This window comes from Medicago sativa, chromosome 3 (assembly GCF_051527215.1).
Source record: "Medicago sativa cultivar Bolivia chromosome 3, Bolivia_mono, whole genome shotgun sequence".
NCBI classification, from domain to species: Eukaryota; Viridiplantae; Streptophyta; class Magnoliopsida; order Fabales; family Fabaceae; genus Medicago; species Medicago sativa.
The window spans coordinates 67,662,510-67,669,119 of NC_140751.1; the positions used below are offsets into that span (position 1 = coordinate 67,662,510).

General features: G+C 35.0%; 1 long non-coding RNA gene across 1 annotated transcript; it reads left to right on the top strand.

Annotated features, from left to right (window-relative positions):
* The first annotated feature begins 2,897 nt into the window (after positions 1 to 2,897).
* Positions 2,898 to 5,026, top strand: LOC146939418 (uncharacterized). Its single transcript, XR_015031649.1, has 2 exons — positions 2,898 to 3,300; positions 4,773 to 5,026. It is a non-coding gene; the product is annotated as an uncharacterized LOC146939418 (long non-coding RNA).
* Positions 5,027 to 6,610: the final 1,584 nt, after the last annotated feature.

Consider the following 6,610-nt stretch of genomic DNA (forward strand, 5'->3'; position numbering starts at 1 on the left):
GGAAGCAATCAGGTTACTTCTTTCCTATGCAGTTAATCATGGCATAATATTATATCAAATGGATGTCAAGAGTGCTTTTCTAAATGGTGTCATAGAAGAAGAAGTGTATGTCAAGCAACCTCCTGGATTTGAGGATATTAAATATCCTGACCATGTTTTTAAACTGAAGAAATCACTATATGGCTTGAAACAAGCTCCCAGAGCTTGGTATGATAGACTAAGTAATTTCTTAATCAAAAATGATTTTAAAAGAGGACAGGTTGATACTACACTCTTCAGAAGGACCCTTGGGAAAGATATTCTTGTTGTGCAAATATATGTTGATGATATAATATTTGGTTCTACTAATGCATCTCTTTGCAAGGAATTTTCTGAGTTGATGCAGGATGAATTTGAAATGAGCATGATGGGAGAGCTGAAGTTCTTCCTTGGCATTCAAATCAATCAATGCAAAGATGGAGTCTATGTTCATCAATCAAAGTACACAAAGGAGCTTCTGAAGAAGTTCAAACTTGAAGATTGTAAAGTGACGAACACTCCAATGCACCCCACGTGCAACTTAAGCAAAGAAGATGAAGGAGCTAAAGTAGATCAGAAGCTGTATAGAGGTATGATTGGTTCTTTGTTATACCTCACTGCATCTAGGCCAGATATTTTATTCAGTGTATGCTTGTGTGCAAGATTCCAATCAGATCCTAGAGAATCTCATATGACTTCTGTCAAGAGAATCTTCAGGTATTTGAAAGGAACAACTAATCTTGGACTCCTTTATAGGAAATCCTTAGATTATAAGCTAATTGGATTCTGTGATGCTGATTATGCTGGTGATAGGATTGAAAGAAAGTCAACCAGTGGAAACTGTCAATTTCTGGGTGATAATCTTATATCCTGGGCTAGCAAAAGACAAACAACTATTGCTATGTCTACAGCAGAAGCAGAATACATTTCAGCTGCAAGTTGTTGTACACAACTACTCTGGATGAAACATCAGTTGGAAGATTATCAGATGACTGCTAACAGTATTCCCATTTATTGTGATAATACTGCTGCTATTTGTTTGTCTAAAAATCCAATTTTGCATTCAAGAGCGAAGCACATTGAAATCAAACACCATTTTATCAGAGATTATGTTCAAAAAGGAATTTTAGATATACAATTCATTGATACTGAAAATCAATGGGCTGATATATTTACTAAGCCTTTAACTGTTGAAAGATTTGATTTTATAAAGAAAAATTTGAACATGCACTTTGTATCTGATTAAATGCTTGCTTGCTCCTGAATAGGATTTTAGGTTCTGAAGTTAGTTCAGAAGCGGTAGTCCATCAGAAGCTCTTTATTGAGGTTCTGAGGAAAACTCGCTTCTGATGATGACGTCAGCATCTGAAGTCCAGAAGCTGGATTTGTTGCTTCTGAATAGTTGAATTAGTGGAAACGTTGGAAGTTACCTTTTAAAAAGTAACTTCTGGCCCACTAACTTGGTAGTCACTCTGTGAACTTCTTACGTGGCATGTATGTGTTGGTGTATAACTAAAAGGGCAATGATGATTTAATAGCTTTGAAAGTACTTTTCACGCGCCCCCAATTTTGTCATTAATGATATGTTTGTTTGTCTCTTTTGAATTGCAATCGTTTTACTTTTAACACTTTGACAATTCACACACTACTCACTCACAACAAACACATTTGCTCTCAAACCTCTTGCGAAGTAAGCGCATTCTCTCAACCTTAGAACCCTAAAATCTTCATCTTCTTCAAATCTTCGTCAATCATCAAATGGCATCATCAAGCTCGCAACGAGAAGTTTCAGTATCTACTTCACGAATGATCCCTGAATATGACTACAAAGGAAGAAGCATGAAATTGGAAGAATGGGAACTACAGGTTCAAATAGAAAATCCGGTGGATTTTGAATCACTCGCCTTCCATGAGTGTTGGATCAGAAGCTACTATGAAAAGCAGGAACTTATGCATTACTTCAAGATGTTGAATGGACCAACATACGAAGCATTGGTAAGACACTTCTGGGTGAGGGCTAAGGTTTATGACAAAGCTGCGTCTATAACTGAAGAAAGTCAAATGGTGTTGATTTATCCCGAACTAGAAGGGAAGACCAGAGAAGAAATGGGTCTTGAGCCATTTACAGGTATTGAAATCAGGTCAAGTATTTGTGGTATTCCAGTAAGAATTGCGGAATGGCAGATAGAAGCTGTACTCTGTAGAGAGGCCTCTGGAAAATACTCTGGAATTGATCTCTCAAATACAGCTGAAGAACGCCTCTGGAAAGAGAAAGTAAACTTGGCCCTGTACAACTCAACACAAGCAGGAAAGTATGCTGATCTAAGCATGGATAAGAAGCTGCTTCTGAAGATTCAGAATGAGGACTTACTTCCATGTGGTGGAAGTGAGAAACCCAATTTGGCACAAAAGGTCTTTCTTCAACACTTCATTAAGAAGGAGTGTAACGCCCCAAATTTTTTTGTTATTATATTTCAGTGATCTATTGATAAATTATTAGAGTTGTGGTTGCTATGGAGTGATAATTTTCTATGTGTTTACTAGTGTCCTTACTTTAGTAAATTAGTTGAATTATTGAAATTAAATCTGGTTATTTTAATTGTAGAGATTATGTCTAGTTTTAGATAATTATTACTATAAGACTAATATTTGATTGTTATTATTATTTTAACTGGTTATTTTATAGTTAGAAGAAAATATAATTGGTTTGAAAAAGAAAAAAAAAATAAATATGTTGAGGGCTAGCATATGCACGTGGCCCCAATTACTTTTATGTTGTTGACAAAAATGTTTCCTTCAATAACCTAATACGCCTAACATTTAGTATATATATATTATATTATATATGTATCATTCTATAACCTAAGGGGATACACAATACAATACAGAAGTATGAAACCAAGCCAGTGCCGCCACTTTAGAGGAGAAAAACAATATTCATTGAGAAACCAAATCATTACGTGATGAAAACAAAAAGGTAATAGCTAAACCCCTCCAAAATCAGCGCTACCTAACCCCATGTCCTTCTCTTTCTTTCACAAACCGAGTCCATCAGTGCAATTTGAGTCACCGTCGTGTCTCGCCGCAAACCTACCATAAATGCAATAGATTTGACATTCCAATTACACGTTGGATTTATAATGTCGAGGTTATCGTCATTCTCTTGTGTTCTTCTGCTGCAATGATTGATGAAGGCGCGGTGTGTATTCAATAAGTTGATCGAGATTATTGTTGCCGTCAAGGTCTCCTTTCCTATAGTGTTATGTGAAAGCTTCAATTCAGGTATGGGGTGGGAGAGAAGAGTTCGAGATCATGAGTGTAAATTAATTGGGATGAACGGGAAAACCATATTTCCCAAAGTTCGGGGCTCACCGCGACGGTTGTAGCCCTTTGAGAGGATAATTAATTAATGTGCAAATTTAGATGTGGGAGGTTAAAAGAAGAATTAGAAACATTATTAAGGTGTTGCTTGATTTAAATTATGTGAATATGTGGTATTTGAAGTCATGGATAAATTTGTGGGTGCTTATGCTTGATTTGCTGCAACTATTTAGATTGATGACTTATTTAATGATTGATATAGATGTGATGTTATGTATTTGAATGTAATTATTGGTATACCACATGTATATGATAACTATTGGAATATGATTATGTGTGATTTAAAGATGTGATATTCAATGATGTGCTTCTAAATGGTCATGTGTGAATGATATGTATTTTGCTAAATGTCTTTTTGATATTCTTAAACGTTGATTTATTATCATTTGATACTGTTATATTATGATGTTGATATGCTATGAATTAATTTGTGCTGTTTAATGCTGTTGATCATTTAAAAGTTTGAAGTTGCATGAGTCGGTCTAAGTTGCAAGAATTAAGAAGTTGTCCATGGTTATGGAATTGTATAAGATGTTCACGTTGTTGTCCAAGTTGTAGGAAGATTGAGTCCATTGCATACTCATTAAAGTTGGGGGCTTTAGGCCCGGCAGCCTTTGTGCTCATTAAAGTTGGGGGCTTTAGGCCCGGCAGCCTTTGTGCTCATTAAAGTTGGGGGCTTTAAAGTTGGGGGCTTTAGGCCCGGCAGCCTTTGTGCTCATTAAAGTTGGGGGCTTTAGGCCCGGCAGCCTTTGTGCTCATTAAAGTTGGGGGCTTTAGGCCCGGCAGCCTTTGTGCTCACACGTTGAAGAGCCTATTATGCTCATTTTGTTGTTGATTGGTACCACATGCATTTGCATATCAAGAAGTTCATGATGTTTAAGTTGTCAAGTTGTTGTTGAGTTGATAGAGTTGCATGGTCAAAGAAGAGTTGTGTTGTTAAGTTGTTAAGAGTGCATTGTCAAGTTGAGTCATGTTGTCGAGTCAAGTTGTTAAGTTGTGATGTTTTAACAAATTACTTTGTGATATCTATTAATGTAATTGTGTGAGACGATGAAGGTGATTATTTGTTGATGTTCTTATGAAGATGGTTATTGGTGACTACATGTGTTGTGACTAGTTGGAATTGAATTGTGACATTGTGTTTGTGAAGTTTTTTTTGGTTCTTAAGTTGTAATGATATTTTCTACTAATATAGATTGAGATGATATAGTATATTCTTCAAGGTTCTGAATATTATGTTTGTGATGTGAAACGACTTTGACTTAATTGCTTACGTGTTCTTCTCATTTTTTTTTATACTATTACATGTTCTCGGAACTCACCCCTTCGTTGTTTGTGTTTGCTGGCTTGGCCCTGCGGTTGCGAAACCGTAGTTATATAGGTTATGAGTCTTGGAGTCAAGTGCATGCCTTTCGTGAGGACTTGTCTTGTGTCGTCGATTATTTTGGGGAAAAGCACCGCTCTGATAGTGACACGGGAAAAGGGATATGCTTACTTATTTAATTTTGTGCAAGAAAACCATTGTCTATGATGTAAAATGAAATATTTTCAAAAGAAAAAGATTCGATGTTATTATTACTATAATTTTTAATGAAGTGAAATATGAATTATGTTTGTTATGAGTCAATGTGATATCCTAAATTTTGTGGAAGAATTCCTATATCATTATAGAAGTTTTTATTTGACACTTTCCGCTGCGAATCAAACTCTATTTTTAATTAAATAATAGCAATAATTATTCTTGGGATTTAGGGTGTCACATAGTGGTATCAGAGCAGGTCTGTCCAACTAGACCGAGTGGGTGTAGTGTCAGTCGTGTCATGCATAATATTTTTCCCCTTCTTGACCAATTGAATGATTACATACAAGTTAATGAGATGTGTATTGGTACTTAGTTTTCTTGCGTTCTTGAGTTACTTAGAATTCTCATAAGACTAGTACGTCTTGTTCCTAGTATGCTTTTATTTCTATTCGAAGTTTGTGTTTGATTGACTAAGTTAATTGTGATTTTTTTTTAATTTTTTTTTTTTTTTGTATTGATTGATCCATGTTTCTACTTTGTTGTTGACTTGTTGCAGTATTTGATTACTACGTGATATTCTTGCCTGTTTACTCATGTGAGACTACTCTGATTTTTTTTTTTGACAAAATGTGAGAATAAAATAGAAAGCTTAAGTTCTCATGTTTTTTTTTCCTTGTAATATATAGATATATCATAGGACAAGAAACGTGAATCATTCCCTCGCTTGGTCATTTCCTTTGTTTCCCTCCTTCTAGCTGGGTTGGATTTTATTCTGAATCATGATGCAGAATAAATTATGTTTGGTAACCTACTACTTTTGGTGGTATTAGTTCTTTTGGCCTTGGCTCAGTTTAGTTTTGTCGTGAGGTTGGTTGTGTGGCATGGTGCTGCAATTGGGTGCAGGTCCTTACCATTCTATGCCTATTCAGGGCTCGTCTATTAGTGTTGGAGTTACTGGTTCTGGTTTGCTTCGTATTGAGTTTTTAATGTGCTTTTCTTTTGGTAGTCTCCTTTGCTTTCTTTGTGACATTTATTAGTGGTGTTCATTTGTGACAGTTGATAGTTTGTTGTGGTGCTCTATTTTTTTTTTCTTTCTTTTATCTGTGAGGTAGTTGGCTTTGTTGTTGGTATACTAATTTTTTTTTTTTTGTACTACAACTTGTTCATTGGTGTCGATTATTAATCCATTCTTTTTCCTTTGAAGAAAATAAAATAAAATCCCCCTTTATGTCTAATATAGATTGAGTATTTTATCTAATTTGATTAGTGTCGTTCTTGAAAAGTGTGTTGTCTCAACTCTTGGATAAGTCAAGTTGAAACTCTATTATAGTACGTTCCTTTTAGTTGACATTTATATTCTTTCTCATAATTTATTCCTTGTGTTATACATTTCGTTAAATCTAGTTTACAGTCACTAGTTATTTAGCTGTCCCAATTCCTCTCTTATGACCCTCTTGATTCTCTCCCCTTTTTGGGTAAAATTTTGATTGCTACTTCATCTCTTTGATTCCTTTTAGAATTCAGTTCTTTAAAAAGGAAATAATAGATAATTCTTCTTTCCTTCATCTAAGATATTTCAAATTTCGAGGACGAAATTTATTTAACGAGGGGAGAATTGTAACGCCCCAAATTTTTTTGTTATTATATTTCAGTGATCTATTGATAAATTATTAGAGTTGTGGTTGCTAT